This window comes from Argopecten irradians, chromosome 4 (genome assembly GCF_041381155.1).
Source record: "Argopecten irradians isolate NY chromosome 4, Ai_NY, whole genome shotgun sequence".
Classification (NCBI taxonomy): Eukaryota; Metazoa; Mollusca; class Bivalvia; order Pectinida; family Pectinidae; genus Argopecten; species Argopecten irradians.
Window position 1 is genome coordinate 5,505,102 of NC_091137.1, and position 17,597 is coordinate 5,522,698.

General features: G+C 35.9%; 1 long non-coding RNA gene and 1 pseudogene across 1 annotated transcript; one reads left to right on the forward strand and one right to left on the reverse strand.

Moving 5' to 3' along the window:
- Positions 1-4,430: 4,430 nt before the first annotated feature.
- LOC138322382 (uncharacterized) lies at positions 4,431-5,567 on the reverse strand. Its single transcript, XR_011208377.1, has 3 exons — positions 5,357-5,567; positions 4,997-5,085; positions 4,431-4,485 (listed from the first exon to the last, which is right to left on the reverse strand). It is a non-coding gene; the product is annotated as an uncharacterized lncRNA (long non-coding RNA).
- Positions 5,568-14,219: 8,652 nt separating this feature from the next.
- LOC138322061 (D-beta-hydroxybutyrate dehydrogenase, mitochondrial-like) lies at positions 14,220-16,939 on the forward strand (annotated as a pseudogene).
- Positions 16,940-17,597: the final 658 nt, after the last annotated feature.

The window sequence follows — 17,597 nt, forward strand, 5'->3', positions numbered from 1 at the left end:
GGTCGGACACTGTGGTGTCCTCCGATGAAACACGCCAGGGATCTAATGCGGGTAGCTCCAAAAACCACTGCATGTCAACACTTTAGCGTCATAAGAATGAAAAGTTTGGTAGAAAACAAACTTACCGGTTAGTAAATCCCTGGATAAATACCATCCATTTTGCCTAACGTAACCCTTTGAAATTTCCGATTGAAAAAAAATTATGTCTCTAGCCGCCATGTAAGTATGTGTGCAGTAGATTTGTTTTGTCGGCGTTGATTGGCTCTCGAAAATTAATTGACCAATCAACGCCGAGAAAACAAATGTACTACACACATATCAACATGACGGCTAGAGACACCCATTTTTTCAATCGGAATTTTCAAAAGGCTGTATTGCGCAAATGGATGGTACATAGATAAACACTAACATACCGGTAAGTTTGTTTTTTTTTACCAAAACTTTAATTCCTATGAAGCTGAAGTGTTGACATGCAGTGGTTTTTGAACTACCCATTAGAAGCCCTAGCGTGTTTATCGGAGGACACCACAGTGTCCGACCAGTTGAAATCTGGCTGTTTTCCGATGTTTCTGGATACCTAGTGACATTTATACGGCATGATATTAATTGGTATCATATACCAAATTAAAGATAAATTATCTGGCTGTCGATTGAGAGGTATTTCTATTATTATATCCTATACGGTTGGTTAATAATCATACTTTTTCTGAAATTGGGTAGTGTTATATGGCCGACCGAGTTTATAAGACCTTGGACCCAGTATTATACTTATACTTATATTAGAAACGAAACACCTGTGGTTTGATTTATATTGTTATATACCGTTCACATTATTATTGTTAGGTGATTCACTAAGATAGGATAAATACCTATCATTTAGTATGAGATACTATGAGATATTTGTATGATATACTATGAGATTATTACTATGAGATATTAGTATGAAATACTATGAGATATTTTGTATGTATACCGACTATGAGATATTGACTATGAGATATTAGTATGAGATACTATGAGATATTAGTATGATATACCATGATATAGTAAGAGATACTATGAGATACTAGTAGGAGATACTATGAGATATTAGTATGGGATACTATGAGATATTAGTATGAGATACTATGATATATTAGTAGGAGATACTATAGATATTAGTATGAGATACTATGAGATATTTGTATGATATACTATGAGTTATTACTATGAGATATTAGCATGAGATACTATGAGATTTATTTGTATGATATACTATGAGATATTACTATGAGATATTAGTATGATATACTATGAGATACTAGTAGTAATATACCATGAGATATTAGTATGAGATACTATGATATATTAGTAGGAGATACTATGAGATATTAGTATGAGATACTATGAGAATATTAGTATGAGATACTATGGATATATTAGTAGAGATACTATGAGATATTAGTATGAGATACTATGAGATATTTGTATGATATACTATGAGATATTACTATGAGATATTAGCATGAGATACTATTGAGATATATGACTATACTATGAGATATTACTATGAGATATTAGTATGATATACTATGAGATACTAGTATAATATACGCATGAGATATTTAGTATGAGATACTATGATATATTAGTAGGAGATACTATGAGATATTAGTATGAGATACTATGAGATATTAGTATGAGATACTATGAGATATTAGTATGAGATACTATGAGATATTAGTAGGAGATTCTATGAGATATAAGTATAAGATATTATGAGAGATAAATACCTTCTGTTTTAGTATGAGATACTGTCTGCGGGCTTCTTACGACGGATCTCTCTATTGCTGGTGTTTTCACCAGCCATGACCGATACCCTGTTTATACCTAAAACTGATCTGTGGTGGTCAGGAATGACTCATTTATCATGTCGGACACATGTGTGTATCATTTGCTCTGTTCATTTGTATGTTATTGAGACTATCGTTTACCAAGCGTTTATGATGATAAATGTTAAAATTTGCATGATGAAATTATGATTAAAACATAGCTATATTACGCACTCCGTGAAATTGAGTTTGCTTTTACCGGGCGTGAAACATATCATGTAACTTGTAACGTATCTATTTTATGTCCTTCGTTAGGGAGCCTAGTAGCCCTTTATCATCTCAATGGATAACTAGCACTGACTACGTGGAGTGTTATTAAACAATTGATAGCTCCTTGTTAGTGTAGAGGTCCTGACTTTTAATCGATAATATACATCACTACACTGCCTTTCATATCAGAAGGTATTGTTTATTTACTGAAACAAAAGTGGGATTACAATTCAGTAAGGGCATGATATACAAAATGTAGAAGTGAAATCATAATACGACTTAGAATGAGGAAGTCTGGAGCTGGCTTTAACACGCTAAGGCAGTCGTGGATGACCAGAGTGGTGTCTGAACCACAGCCTTCTTTGAATATTTTAATTGGTAATTGAAATTCTGCTTGGTAAAACACACACTAATGCTAACTGTAGAGACTTGTGATGTACATTAACGGTGGAGAAAGGGTCAGGGTGAACCATACAGATCAACCTTTCAGCGTTTCTGTTGGTTTCAAAATGATATCAATTTCAAAAATACATTTGAAATGAAAGTTTGATAAATTACATTTTTATTCGTTTTTACAACTCTAAACAGAGGTAAGATCGTTATTCAACAATCACCGACTTTGTTATAGTAAACACATCAGTCACGTACAACACTTTCCACGCATATAAAGGAACCCTATTTGACAGAATGTTTGAGACTGTAATGTAACGGTTGTTTTAAGTGATTAAACATCTACATGTGTATAATTGTGTCATTGTATCAGATTTCTATAACCATCTACATGTGTATATTTGTGTCATTGTATCAGAGTGTGTTGTCATTTCATATGTGCTCTCCCTTTCCCGGAGCTATCATGTAAATAAGTCAGTACAAATTCTGGAAAGAAAGCCAATCGAATGCATAATATTAGTATTGTCTCCAAAACTAACGACACTATACTATGTACTATAGTAAAAATATAACCTGGCTGTAAAACATCAGATCAAACCAATACATATATACTAATTCTATACGGGAAATTCTCCGAAACCTACAACGTTGCTTATCAAATTAATACTTATTTCACATATGTTATCAGAACTTACCAGCTGATGTTTCTTCTCCCTCTGTTGTAGGCAAATCCAGGTCTCTCGGAGGAAATGGTTCCCTAGATGTTATTTCAGACGATGTCGTATGCAAATTATTAGGGTCATCAGGGTTCATTGCCATGGTAGTAGGGGGCGCACCATCTAAATCACTATCTATATGGAATTAAAAAAAAACCGATATGAACTATTTTTGCTTTATCATATTCCGCATTTCGTACAATATATATTTTAGGACGACCAACTGATTATTTTTTAATATTATACACTATTTAGGGAAATAATAAACGAGAACGGAACAAAGTCATACATCACTTATTATTTATAGGCTCCATCGCATCAGAAAAATGAAGTGCGAAATCTCAAAAATAAAATTTTGCGAAAAAAACGCACATTGGTATTTCACTCCTCTCATAGTGTTAATTGTGCGAATAATTAAAGTGTACATCTATTATTTTGTAAGAAAATATCGTGTGTTCATTAGTTTAGATTTCATGACACAATGTTACAATGTTTCTTTAAATTGATTTTATATACAAAATGCAGTCTTCAAAAATAAGTTCCTTTAATATGTTGCGTATCAATGTGATATATTGCAAATCGCGTTAGGGAAGCCAGGTCGGGATAGAATGATTCTGCATATCGCGTTAGGGAAGCTATGTCGGGATAGAATGGTCCTGTATATCGCGTTAGGGAAGCTATGTCGGGATAGAATGGTCCTGTATATCGCGTTAGGAAAGCCAGGTCTGGGTTGAGAAGGGTCCTGTATATCCGCGTTAGGGAAGCTAGGTCGGGATAGAATGGTCCCTGTATATTGCTTTAGGAAAGCCAGGTCGGGATAGAATGATTCTGTATCGCGTTAGGGGAAGCTAAGGTCGGGATATAATGGTCCTATATATCGCGTTAGGAAAGCCAGGTTGGGGTAGAATTGTCCTGTATAATCCGCGTTAGGAAAGCCATGTTGGGAAAAGAATGATGGTCGGGATAGAATGATTCTGTATCGCGTTAGGGAAGCTAGGTCGGGATAGAATGGTCGTCTGTATATCGCGTTAGGAAAGCCAGGTTCGAGATAGAATGGTCCTGTATATCGCGTTAGGAAAGCCAGGTCGGGTTAGAATGGTTCATTATATCGCGTTAGGGAAGCCAGGTCGGAATAGAATGATCCTGTATATCGCGTTTAGGGAAGGTCGGGATAGAATGTCCAGCCATAGGTCGGGATAGAATGGTCCTGATGGTCTTGTATAACGCGTTAGGTGAAGCCAGGTCCAATCAGTGCAACTCTAGCATCTCCTGATTTTCATCACATCGAACCCCTCTCCCTGTATAACAATACAAAATAATGTCAAGACATACCGGTAATGCAATAATGTAAACATATTTTGTATTATTGTTTTGTGTTTGCATTGACATAAATTGTTGTACTTGAAACATTAAAGAGTTTAAGTTTTACTCTTTCAACAGTTTTCGTTGTGGATTTCAGGTAATGCTACTGGGTTCTGTGTGTATAAATATCAAATTTGCTATTAATTATATATCTAGAACTGTCATTTTATTACATAAAGACACAAACTGTGAATGTGTTACTGTATGACTGAAAGACTTTTAACAATTACTTTAATATAAAAAGAACAACAAACAATACTTCATCTATGATTTGCCGCAGATAAAAAGTTACTCACTAGATCTAGAGTACATTTTGACAATAATACACTCATCAATTCACTAATCCTTCTAGTTAAAACCCTAAGTCAAGTGTGAATCAAAATCTATGAATAACTTAATTAAAGAAGTGTCAATTGAATGTTCTTCCAAAACACAAGTGTCTATAACCTTAGCTCCTGCCTTCCCAGTAGGTTCTATAAGCTGCTGTCTGTATTTAGCCAATTTTGCTTTCAATAACCCCAGATGATACTCCGTCGCTGAAATGAAAAACGGTTTTCAATTAGTATGTATAAACTAAAAGATAAATTAACCCCCTCCCCCTTCCTTTCCTTTTTGAGCCACAATAAAAGTGAACCATTTTTATATCTCAAAGATTCGGTTATCCTCAAAACACAATGTAACAATGAGTAACTTTACATCCGAAATTCATGACATAATAGATTGTTCACATATTCACACAATTTGCTATTGAAATTACATGTATTTTGGTCCAAAATGAAAATAGTGCAACAATATATGCAATCCTACCTTTGTTTTTCTGGGTTCGGGATATTTCCCGCTCTATCTCCTGGATCTTCTCCAAGATACCCATGTTGAATCTTTTATGTAACACTCAATAAATAGCTCAGATTTAACACAGTGTAACGGAAGCAGAGGATATTTTTTAACATCTGTCATGCCATCGTGGAAACATGGACAGCGCCATCTTGAATATACTCTAATATAGGAGACGGAAAACGAAAACATCCGGAATGTGACCGTGTCGGATCACCCACGTTATCAAAATATTTCAAAACCGAAAAAAATGTTAAAACATTGTCTATGTTTATCTATTTCTATTTATTATAAATTACTGGTTTTAATAATAATCATAAAAGCAAAGTTTGAACCAAGTCTTATTTTGTTCATGTAGCACTGACTTCATTTCTTTTTCAGAAGAATACTTTTGATTCGCGTTTTTTCGGTATTCAAGACACGTTCGACCTCCACCCCCTCCCTTTATATGCGCATAATGTTTTAACAATTGATAAAAACTGGACAATGGGGATGGGACTGGCGTAGTCGGCCCACAAAAGAGTTTACAAATGTCTCACATTACAGTATTAGTTTCAGACCAAGCGATATAAATAACTTATTCTTAAAACTGAAGCCATTTTAGTTTTGCTACATTACATGTACATCTATATTGTACTGACCACCTTCATCAAGCTGAAGTTATGACAATTGGAGCGAGTGTTATAAAAAAGAGTTCAAGTTTAATAGGCAGAAAGGATTGCTGATTTGAAGGCTGTAGTTGAATGGTTTGAGAGAATTTGTGGTTGTAAGGAATTCCAATCTGTTATGGTTCTAGGAAAAAAATGAATATTTACGTGTTCTACATGAATGAGTCTGATATTTATACAGATGTGCATGTCTTTTGTTGCGTGCTGGAGGGACAAGTAGATCTTTTCTAATGTTTATTTTATTATGTGTTATTTTATAAGGCATGGTTAGTCGCATGTCTTTCCTACGTTATTCTAGAGAGCGCCAGTTTAGGTGTTGTATCATGTAACTAACACTGGAAGTGTTTTTATGTTTGTTGGTGACAAATCTTGCTGCTCTTCTTTGTACCATTTCGATTTTACTAAGGTTATGTATATTATAAACCGGGGTAGATATATAAAGTAATCTATGAAATACAAGTATATAGAGAACACAATGATGAATAAGTTACACTTTACAAAATGTATATAGTCTAATTATAGTCCCTCCAGAATGCCCATAGACCATCTTAAAATCGGAAAAAAAATCATAGGCTAGCCTACCCTATATTGTACAGAACATGTGTATGTAAACGGTGGAAAGCTACCCGACACCATCTAGCTTTAGCGGGTAAAAATCACATTTCTAGCAAGTCTTAACAAAAACGTTCACAACCGTTGGAAAGAGGCGATAATGTTCCTTTCAAATAAGGTGTCGTCATTAAGACGATAGCAGCCCTGTTTTTTAAAAAAATGGAATCACCAGAGTGCCCTAGGGCCCATTATTATCTTAGCGTACTCTGATGGGTCCATAATTTTTAGGTCATCTGACCCGAAGGGTCAGGATGACCTATTGTCATCATGCACCGTCCGTCGTCGTGCGCCGTGCGCCGTGCGCCGTCCGCCGTCCGCCGTCCGCCGTGCGCCGTGCGTAAACTTTTTATTCAAACGACTTCTTCTCAATAACCGGAAGGCCCAGGGTACTCATATTTGGCCTGTAGGTTGCTGGGATGGAGGGCTACCAAGTTTGTTCAAATGAATGACCTTGACCTTCATTCAAGGTCACAGGGGTCAAAAAGGCTAAAATCTTTAAACAACTTCTTCTCAAGAACCAGAAGGCCCAGGGTACTGATATTTGCCCTGTAGGATGCTGGGATGAAGGGCTACCAAGTTTGTTCAAATAAATGACCTTGACCTTCATTCAAGGTCACAGGGGTCAAATAGGCTAAAATCCTTTAAACAACTTCTTGTGAATAACTAAGAGGCCTAGAGACCTGATATTAGGCCTGTGGCATGCTGGGATGAAGGGCTACCAAGTTTGTTCAAATAAATGACCTTGACCTTCATTCAAGGTCACGAGGGTCAAATAGGCTAAAATCTTTAAACAACTTCTTCTCAAGAACCAGAAGGCCCAGGGTACTGATATTGGGCCTGTAGGATGCTGGGATGAAGGGCTACCAAGTTTGTTCAAATAAATGACCTTGACCTTCATTCAAGGTCACAGGGGTCAAATAGGCTAAAATCCTTTAAACAACTTCTTGTGAATAACTCAGAGGCCTAGAGACCTGATATTAGGCCTGTGGCATGCTGGGATGAAGGGCTACCAAGTTTGTTCAAATAAATGACCTTGACCTTCATTCAAGGTCACAGGGGTCAAAAAGGCTAAAATCTTTAAACAACTTCTTCTCAAGAACCAGAAGGCCCAGGGTACTGATATTTGGCCTGTAGGATGCTGGGATGAAGGGCTACCAAGTTTGTTCAAATAAATGACCTTGACCTTCATTCAAGGTCACAGGGGTCAAATAGGCTAAAATCCTTTAAACAACTTCTTGTGAATAACTAAGAGGCCTAGAGACCTGATATTAGGCCTGTGGCATGCTGGGATGAAGGGCTACCAAGTTTGTTCAAATAAATGACCTTGACCTTCATTCAAGGTCACGAGGGTCAAAAAGGCTAAAATCTTTAAACGACTTCTTCTCAAGAACCAGAAGGCCCAGGGTACTGATATTTGGCCTGTAGGATGCTGGGATGAAGGGCTACCAAGTTTGTTCAAATAAATGACCTTGACCTTCATTCAAGGTCACAGGAGTCAAATAGGCTAAAATCCTTTTAAACAACTTCTTGTGAATAACTAAGAGGCATAGAGACCTGATGTTAGGCCTGTGGCATGCTGGGATGAAGTGCTACCAAGTTTGTTCAAATAAATGACTTGACCTTCATTCAAGGTCACGAGGGTCAAAAAGGCTAAAATCTTTAAACAACTTCTTCTCAAGAACCAGAAGGCCCAGGGTACTGATATTTGCCCTGTAGGATGCTGGGATGAAGGGCTACCAAGTTTGTTCAAATAAATGACCTTGACCTTCATTCAAGGTCACAGGGGTCAAATAGGCTAAAATCCTTTAAACAACTTCTTGTGAATAACTAAGAGGCCTAGAGACCTGATATTAGGCCTGTGTGGCATGCTGGGATGAAGGGCTACCAAGTTTGTTCAAATAAATGACCTTGACCTTCATTCAAGGTCACGAGGGGTAAAAAAGGCTAAAATCTTTAAACAATTTCTTCTCAAGAACCAGAAGGCCCAGGGTACTGATATTTGGCCTGTAGGATGCTGGGATGAAGGGCTACCAAGTTTGTTCAAATAAATGACCTTGACCTTCATTCAAGGTCACAGGGGTCAAATAGGCTAAAATCCTTTTAAACAACTTCTTGTGAATAACTAAGAGGCCTAGAGACCTGATGTTAGGCCTGTGGCATGCTGGGATGAAGGGCTACCAAGTTTGTTCAAATAAATGACCTTGACCTTCATTCAAGGTCACGAGGGTCAAAAAGGCTAAAATCTTTAAACAACTTCTTCTCAAGAACCAGAAGGCCCATGGTACTGATATTGGGCCTGTAGGATGCTGGGATGAAGGGCTACCAAGTTTGTTCAAATAAATGACCTTGACCTTCATTCAAGGTCACAGGGGTCAAATAGGCTAAAATCCTTTAAACAACTTCTTGTGAATAACTAAGAGGCCTAGAGACCTGATATTAGGCCCGTGGCATGCTGGGATGAAGGGCTACCAAGTTTGTTCAAATAAATGACCTTGACCTTCATTCAAGGTCACGAGGGTCAAAAAGGCTAAAATATTTAAACAACTTCTTCTCAAGAACCAGAAGGCCCAGGGTACTGATATTTGGCCTGTAGGATGCTGGGATGAAGGGCTACCAAGTTTGTTCAAATAAATGACCTTGACCTTCATTCAAGGTCACAGGGGTCAAAATAGGCTAAAATCCTTTAAACAACTTCTTGTGAATAACTAAGAGGCCTAGAGACCTGATGTTAGGCCTGTGGCATGCTGGGATGAAGGGCTACCAAGTTTGTTCAAATAAATGACCTTGACCTTCATTCAAGGTCACGAGGGTCTAAAAAGGCTAAAAATCTTTAAACAACTTCTTCTCAAGAACCAGAAGGCCCATGGTACTGATATTGGGCCTGTAGGATGCTGGGATGAAGGGCTACCAAGTTTGTTCAAATAAATGACCTTGACCTTCATTCAAGGTCACAGGGGTCAAATAGGCTAAAATCCTTTAAACAACTTCTTGTGAATAACTAAGAGGCCTAGAGACCTGATATTAGGCCCGTGGCATGCTGGGATGAAGGGCTACCAAGTTTGTTCAAATAAATGACCTTGACCTTCATTCAAGGTTTCACGAGGGTCAAAAAGGCTAAAATATTTAAACAACTTCTTCTCAAGAAGCAGAAGGCCCAGGGTACTGATATTTGGCCTGTAGGATGCTGGGATGAAGGGCTACCAAGTTTGTTCAAATAAATGATCTTGACCTTCATTCAAGGTCACAGGGGTCAAATAGGCTAAAATCCTTTAAACAACTTCTTGTGAATAACTAAGAGGCCTAGAGACCTGATATTAGGCCTGTGGCATGCTGGGATGAAGGGCTACCAAGTTTGTTCAAATAAATGACCTTGACCTTCATTCAAGGTCACGAGGGTCAAATAGGCTAAAAATCTTTAAACGACTTCTTCTCAAGAACCAGAAGGCCCAGGGTACTGATATTGGGCCTGTGACATGCTTGGATGAAGGGCTACCAAGTTTGTTCAAATGAATGACCTTAACCTTCATTCAAAGGTCACGGGGGTCAAAAAGGCTAAAATATTTAAATGACTTCTTCTCAAGAACCAGAAGGCCCAGGGTACTGAGATATTTGCCCTGTAGGATGCTGGGATGAAGGGGCTACCAAGTTTGTTCAAATAAAATGACCTTGACCTTCATTCAAGGTCACAGGGGTCAAATAGGCTAAAAATCATTTAAACAAATTCTTGTGAATAACGAAGAGGCCTAGAGACCTGATATTAGGCCTGTGGCATGCTGGGATAAAGGGCTACCAAGTTTGTTCAAATGAATGACCTTGATCTTCATTCAAGGTCACAGGGGTCAAATAGGCTAAAATCTTTAAATGACTTCTTCTTAAGAACCAGAAGGCCCAGGGTACTGATATTGGGCATGTAGGATGCTGGGATGAAGGGCTATCAAGTTTATTCAAATGAATGACCTTGATCTTCATTTTAAGGGTCACGGGCGGCAAATAGACTAAAATCTTTAAATGACGTCTTCTCAAGAACCAGAAGGCCCAGGGTACTGATATTGAGCATGTGGCATGCTGGTAGCATGCTGGGATGAAGGGCTACCAAGTTTGTTCAAATGAATTACCTTGACCTTCAATCAAGGTCACAGAGGTCAAATAGGCTAAAATCTTTAAACGACTATGTTGTATTGTACTAATAGTCAGATGACCGTTAAGGCCCATGGGCCTCTTGTTTAGTATTCATTTATTAGTAATGCTTTAACTGGTGTCTTCCAGTCTAGCCAACTTTTGAGATTTTAGGTGAGAAACAGGTAGGGTAAAAGGTTGGCCAGGGTGGAATAGGTGTGTTTTACTAAAACAACACAAGTTCTACTATCACTACACTGACAGCACAGGTAAACCTCAGGAAACATATCCTAGTAGAGACAATTTGATACACTTTTTATGGTATATATGGAGAAACTGAAATATTCATTAGATGTCGATATTTGGTTAAGAATTATACAATTTTGGTTTATGTTGGTTTGTAATAAAATAAATTATCAAACCGCACATGTATGTAGCATGGATTATATTGATCCAAAATATTATTATATCAGAAAAGTTGTGTACCACATATTAACTATTTAAAGAACGAAATTAAACAAAAACAGTTAACGACAGAATTATACAAGGGACACCTTGTCACACATTAAGTGTGTCTGAGTGAGATTTAGAAAGAAACATTTATCATGATACAAAATATTCCAACCTGTCAATTCAATACGATTGAATTGAAATATAAGGATTGAATCTTGCTTTTGTCGATTTCATGGAGTGATGAATTTAGTTCGCCTTGAAACAAATTCAACATGAACTGCTCACTTCATTCAATTTGTTTCAAGATGAACTCAATTCATCACCCCATGAAATCGACCAAGATTTGTCAACATGTCTCCCGTGAATATCTAAAATTCCCATCAGAATATCACTGTCCAATTATTGAGGGTGTTGTCCTATATGCCCATGGTCAAATTAAAAGTCCATTATACATGTAATTGATATACACACCCATTTTTGAGACATTATAAATTTACTATTTCAACATTTAAAAGTTGTGCATTGTTTTCTCATTGATGCATACAATACATATCATGTATATCCAGCGTTCAATTGAATTAATTACATATTAAGTATATTTCAAAACTAATCGAAGTATGTAATTTCAATCTCAGAAAAGCAGAAAATCGCTACAGAAAAGGGGATTCATATTCATTACTTATTGGGTACTCTCGTTATTTTTTGCTAAAACGGCTAATATATAGTATCTTGTAGATACATAACGGCATTTTGAAATTCGAGTGTCTTTTCTGTCTTAAAAAATAGTCGAAGAGAAAAAGAGTATGTTCTATTTTATATCAATTAAGATGTAGAACTGCATAGTTTAGCTACGCTGAAATGTACATGTATTATAATATTAAGTATCACCAGTATCTTGCGACGCGTCATTGCTGAACTTGTATATATATTATGCTTTTTCATTATTCCAATAAGTTGTAAAAAAAAAAACAAAAAAAAAAAAAAAAAAATGCAGTACTGTGAATGGCAGATTCAAATCTTGCAATATATATAGGTAAGTGACTACTTTTCACAAGGAATTTAATTAATTACCTGGTGGTCACTCGGGTATGACCAAGTTTGACCAAGGTGTGAAAACAGGAAAGTTGGCCAGACTGGAATTATGTTCACTTAGAAGGTTGGCTGATCGAGAACCTGATCGAGGTGGTTTGTTTCCCCGCGCTTTTTCGGTCTCCACTGGTTCCGTCTACAAAATATATTTGTAGTTGAAAATTGTAGAAGACTATAACATTCCGATATAGTACCTACTATGTATATCTGATGAGTTTGGAGGAATAAATATATCTTCATTATTGTTAGAACAGATTAATAAGAGATTTAGATTGTAGAATATTAGAATCTACATGTACATGTATGATACTGTATATGTATCTAAATCTCTGTTGAAATGGTTCATGCATATTATCCTATATGAAACATGATTTGTATTTATTAGGGACTTAAACACGGTGATTCTACTTTATAATTCTACATTCATACAACACAATATTTAAAGATGCTCAACCACCGACAGACCATAAACGATACTCATTATTTAACAACAATTGGTGTTTAATCGTGTATATATATGTCTAATTAACACAAAAAATAATATGAAATAATTTATTTTGCTTTTGGTGCATGCACAGTAAGAAGTTCATTCTATATAGAACATAGTCCGCTAACCTGCCTATATTATTAGGCTTTTTATTTTTTTTTTTTTTTTTTTGCCTAATATTATTAGGCAAAAAAAAAAAAAAATAAAAAAGCCTAATAATATAGGGAGGTTTAGCGGACTATATAGAACATAGAGCCATAGAATTTTTTCGGGATGCAATTAATTATTTCTAATATTTTTATCTTGAAGTAGAATTAGAAGCTCAAACTTTCCAATGGTGGTAATGGTGTAAAGTAAGTAACTTTTGTATCTGAAGAAAAATTCCAAATCGTCTGATCCTGTTTTTGATAGTGAAAAAAATTCCATTTGTCAGCGGTGGAGCATCTTTAATGCCCAATGCTTCTCAACCCCTACACGCATTGCCAATGCTACTTTCGTTTTCGTACATCCTGTTTTTGGCGACTGATACCCTTTGTTGGCCTCTATGACAAGGGTCAAGGATACCTTTGTGGTTGTTAACGGTAAAGTGACAGCTAGCATCGTGTACCGACTGCACTTCGATAAGCGCTTGCTTATTGGCTCAAAGATCAATACACCCGCCGGTACGATTGACTATTTTTCTTCCTTGTGATCCAGGATTTTAATTTAGTCTGAAGGAGCAGAGATCGAGAAGTGTGACTGCTAAATACAGACTCTCCCAGTCTCGACTCAGTCAATCAGTAAGTACTAGGTAGATGATGTCCGTGTTTTAATGCTATCAAAGTCCACATAAAATTCATGAAGGCCTTATATTCCGTACGAAGTTAGACTACTGATAGCAGCCTAATATATAAATGCATTATAATCCGGTGTGCAAAATGTACGTCTCATTGAAGGGGTTACCCAACGGGTGATATGATAAAGGTACCCAAAAATAATGTTAGACCGATTTCATTAATATACTTTTATATAAAAAATATGTCTTTTTAGTATCTATATATTATGTTCAAAAATATTTTTCAAATATTAAATCAATTATTTTTAGTGAATTAAAAGACCAAGAAATGAATTCAGTATTTCCTCTTTTCTACATTAATTGCACAGAATATTTTCTTCTGCTAGGACAGTGCTAAGTTATGAAAGGGACAAATGCACATGGTTTTGAAGGATTGTAAATCTAAAAATAGATTTGTATATTTAATTAAGACACTGTACTCAAAATTTTTTTTACCTGAAATGACAATTTTTTTTTTTGTCAAACAGGCATATGTAAAACCATTAAAAAAATCAAAATTAAAAAAAAAAACATAAAAGTTTAGAATTTTGCTTATGCGTTTATCATATAAAATTTTTGTTTTGTTTTTGTTTTTCAATGTTGCTCTTTTCGAATATGAGTGTGAAGAAGTGTTTGGCCTTCCATACATTTGAGTTAGGCTACCTGTGCGTCTTTTGGCTGTCCTGCCATTCCTGGTTGCTAAGCTGTCGTTGGACTGACCATTCTGACCATATTGGGTTTCCTTGGCCTCAGTGCTATATGGAGAATGTTGACATTTCGCTGGTTACCTAACCCGAGACAAGATCAGTACTCATTACAGGCTGTGACACAGGTAGTATGAAATGCATGAAATATTTATTAATTGATACATTGTATTTCCATCGTATATTCAGTTGTTTTTTTTAAATGTCTCAGATAATTTATTGATCAGATGTATGTTGATATACCTACTTTATTCAAGATCTGTGTTATGTAGTTTGTTACATCCTATTGATTCAGTATTGAAGTCCTGGGGGTCAAAACCTACTGGGGTTAGTACCAATGAGAGGTACGCGAGCATACACACAGTGACGTTGCGCACAATGTTCGGTCACTTTTATGTTAACGTCATTGAATGTAAAAAAACTATGATGATTTATAACTTCGTGTAGTTTCGTAGGTTGTGGTGTGTATAGATGTAGAACTCCAACGCAGATTCAGTGAATGGTACGATACGTTTATTGGAGTCTTAGGAATCGACTCTGTACAGAGATTATTGGCGAGTTAATATAGCAGTACATCGGGATAACATATGTCAATATTTGGGTATGAAAGCCAATACCTGGAACATTTGACCCAACGTAGATGCTGTATTACATAGGGAAACATGTTTACTCATTAGACTTATCATGTAACATAATTAATAACATGGCTATGTAATTAATAGCAATACAATGACCCTAACAGAGGTTGGTTTTCAATAGACTTTACATGCACGTACATATACTATTGTAAATATGAAACACATGTGCTTGACCTACACAGTGTAACATACCTGAAAGATATATGTAGATAATTATATATTAGTCCAAATTTCAAGTCTAAAATTATGTGACGAGCGCAATTGACGTCATTTCCGACATTCGGCAAACCTGCAAGACAAAGAAAAAAACGCTATATTTTGAATACTTTTTTGAATTTTCAGTAGAGATTTCGCATATGTATATTTGAGCAAAAACGAATTTTTATATTCTAAATAGAAAACATACGTCCTAATATAAATACATTTTTCAACGTCGTGAACTTGCGTGACAGAGCAGTCAATAAAAAAATTGAATTTTGTGTCATTTCTGCAAGACAAAGGTTTTGTTCGATACAAAAGTAAAAACGATGTCGCAGACTTTATTTTCTCACATGTTATTAAAAAATAGAGGAAAATAAACATATTTTTGAATTAACAATTTTCATGTTTCCCTATGTCATGGATTTGTACCATTTTGTACTGTGTGTATTTGTGGTTTTTCACTTTTTTATTTTTACCTTTCAAATCTGGTTATCATGCAAACAAAATCCACCATTTTGAGTATGACAGTCACAATTCATTATAAAGAAATTCTTGTTCATCTCTCGCTACGCGCCCCGTTTAGCGGGAAATTTCTGTGTCAAAAATTTTTACCGCCATGTGGTGTTCAGTTTGAACACACGTGACACTTTGACTGCTCAAACGCATTGATCATGAGATGTGTGTTACATCTGTTGCGCGCTAAAAAACGTCATTTTCTTCACCAAAAATGCATCAATAGAAGAAAAATTTTGCAAAATTTTGATAAAAAAAATGAATAAATATATCCTTTCTGTTTTTCAATTAAAAAAATAGTATTGCGCGTTTATATTATGTTACTGTTCAACGCTTTTTCCATGAAACTCCGACGTGATGTAAAAGTGACCGAACATTGTGCGTTATGTCAGTATATGCATATAGATTCATATACCTTTAGGTTTTAACTCATTCTACAGATATAGGTCTGGAAATTTTATTTTGCATTAGTATTTCTTTATTTTTTATTTATTTTTTTTTTTAATAGGATTTGGTCATGCGCTAGCTAAACGTATGTCTTCTAGAGGAACGACTGTGTTTGCTGGTTGTCTAAACCCTGAAGGAAATGGAGCCAAACTTCTGAAATCAGGATCTTCAAAAGAAAACATCCACATCATTCCACTTGGACGTCACTTCTTCGGAGGGATTCTGTGAAGGAGGCAGTTGATGTCATTAACAAGAGGACTAAAAATGAAGGTGACTATTATAGTCTATTTATTAACTGATGAATTATTGACCTGCAGTAATGAAAAGCTCTGGAGTAACTGCCGGTACATGTATATTGATGTCGTGACATGGACAATGGCATCATTTCCAGAATAGAAGATGGTGGAATTAAATATTAGCTTTTTCAACAGATTTTGACAGTAAAATTACAATCTGAAAAACATCGAAATTTGTGTTCATGAAAAGGTTAGCAAAATCAAAAATTCTAAAACTTTTTTTTCATGAATGAAATAACCTATAATGTAATATCTGAAACATTGACAGTAATAGTATTGATATCGCCTTAGGTCTTTGGGCGCTGATCAATAACGCTGGGGTCAGTAGTCTGGTGGACGTGGAGTTCTGTTCCATGGAGATGTACAGGAAGGTGACCGAGGTCAATTTACTAGGCACAGTGTGTGTCACCAAGGTTGTCTGCCCCTGATCAGGAAAGGTCAAGGTAAGATCATTGTTCTGTTACAGAAAAAAGGTCAAGAGTAGGGGTCACCTAGTCCATGGAGTTTGAAGAGCTTGGAAGTGTAGTGAGCACTGTAGGACACCGGAAACATTGAGGGCACTTTGAGAGGCATGTGGAAGCATGGAGGGAATCGTTGTAGGGGATTTTTGGGGTTTAGATTGTGGTTGTAGAGGACACTTTAAAAAAGTACACTTGTATAAAGCACTGAATATTATGGATGTGTTCTTTAAAATTGCTCAAGAGGCGTTCATAATTTAAATATGCGGCCCTATTGAGAGGCTGGAGGTTATTAATTCTATAAGCTTCTTTGTTTTATATCTAACCAATGGAATTGTTGATACTATGAAATACAATGTAGCCATATTGAATTCTTCTATATACTTGTCGTTTAAAAAACATGTATACTATTTGTTCACAGTAAGTGAATTACAATGTCAAGTAAATTTTTACATGTTAACAGTACTTGTGTAAATTGTTATACCAAATGTTTTCATCATAGATGGGAATCTTCATGTACATTGAAATATACTATATTATGTGAAGAATTGTCCTCAAACATTTGTAGTCAGAATTGTGTTACGAATTTACACTTCTCCTTTATTCTAAAAAATTGTCCAATTATACATTATGTATGTGGCTGCATAGATATCTTTTCTTTTTTTATCATTTTATCCGTTCCCCTTGTTGCAAACTAAGTTTGACGGTAGCAAATGTA